This window comes from Silene latifolia, chromosome 11 (assembly GCF_048544455.1).
Source record: "Silene latifolia isolate original U9 population chromosome 11, ASM4854445v1, whole genome shotgun sequence".
NCBI lineage: Eukaryota > Viridiplantae > Streptophyta > Magnoliopsida > Caryophyllales > Caryophyllaceae > Silene > Silene latifolia.
In genome coordinates this window covers 74824018-74825666 of record NC_133536.1, presented here as the reverse complement: position 1 = coordinate 74825666, position 1649 = coordinate 74824018, and the positions used below count along the sequence as shown (strand labels likewise).

The 1649-nt window shown below is 40.6% G+C and overlaps 1 non-coding gene across 1 annotated transcript; it reads left to right on the top strand.

The window, feature by feature from the left end:
* The first annotated feature begins 307 nt into the window (after positions 1 to 307).
* Positions 308 to 414, top strand: LOC141616556 (small nucleolar RNA R71). Its single transcript, XR_012530895.1, has one exon. It is a non-coding gene; the product is annotated as a small nucleolar RNA R71 (small nucleolar RNA).
* Positions 415 to 1649: the final 1235 nt, after the last annotated feature.

Sequence of the window (1649 nt, the reverse complement as noted above, 5' to 3'; positions counted from 1 at the left end):
ATGCTTCGATGATTTTGAGTTTTCCTCAAGTCTAGCCATAACTTGTTCAAACTTCAAGTTGATTGTGTCAATGTGAGCACTAAGTTGAGCACCCAATTGAGTAACGGAGTCCACTTCATGATTTCCTCCTCTAGTAGCCTTGCGAGGTCTACTATATTGTGAGTTATGGACCGCCATTTCCTCAATCTTGTTCCATGTTTGATTGTCATCAACTTCGGTGAACATTCCATTTGATCCCATATTGAGAATGTTCCTAGAATCTTCATATAAACCATTCCAAAATTGTTGCACCAAAAACTATTCGCTAAGTCCATGGTGAGGACATGAGCGACAAATACCTTTGAACCGCTCCCAAGCTTCATACAAAGACTCTTCATCCCTTTGCTTAAAACCCGTAATTTGAGCTCTTAGCATGTTGGTCTTTTCCGGTGGGTAGAATTTTTTGTAGAAAGCTAGAGCCAACTTCTTCCAAGAATCTATTCCAAGGGTGGCCTTATCAAGGCCATTCAACCATTGCTTTGCGGTGCCGATTAAGGAAAAAGGAAATAAGACCCATCTAATTTGGTCTTGAGTCACGCCCGTTTGAGAGATAGCATCACAATAATCGCAAAAGGTTTCCATATGAGAATGAGGGTCCTCACTAGGCATCCCCCCAAATTGGCTCCTCTCAACTAGTTGGATGAAGGCGGACTTGGCAATAAAATTTCCGGTGAGATGTTGCGGTGTAGGAGTACCATTTGGTAGATTCTCCTCGGTGGGTATGGAGTGTGACGAGAATTTTGGCATTGTAGGTGAATTTTGTGGGGTATTGTGTAATGGGTTTTCTTCTCCTTCTATTGCGAAAGGATTGACAAACTCACTAGTGGGTTGAATAACTTCACCAACACCTCTCAAATTCCTCCTAACAAGTCTCCTATTGTTCGTCAAGGTTCTTTCGATTTCACGGTCAAAAGGTAACAAATCACCTTGTAACCTTCTAGACATGCAAAATATCAAACAACTCAAAAACAATTAGAACAAACCTTGAGGAGTTTTACTTCCTCAAGGCGAAGAAAGATACAACTAATAACAAAAAGGAAATCTAAGTCAAACAAACACCGTCCCCGGCAACGGCGCCATTTTTGATGCGATCCCGCTAAGTGTTCACAAATTAAGATGTGGTCGTTGGTCACGGTCGAATCAAAACACAATTTATAGCTCCACAAACAACTCTACAATTAGTAAAGAGGCAAGTAAAGGTCGGATCCCAAGGGACGGGAGTTGAAATGAGATTTCTATTGTAACTAGTGGTGTCTAAGGGGTGTCACAAATTGGGTTGATGTAGAAGGTTACTAAACTAGAATAACAATGAAAATAAACAAGCAAGATGAATTAAAGGGGTGTAAACAATTGATTAAAGGCACTAGGGTGTCATGGGGTCATAGGGGAATCATGGGATATGATCATACAAATATGTTCTCAAATTATAAGCAAGCAATTATTGTTGTGATGGATTGAGTTGGGTTATATCTTACAATCCTAGGAAAGTTTGGGTCCCGGAGCCGAATCGATTAGATTGTACAACACCTACAAGTCGACTTAATCTTCCCTACTCAACAACATGCATGGTCTAATGAGACTCGAGTTGGGTTATGTCTTACAAGTCTCAT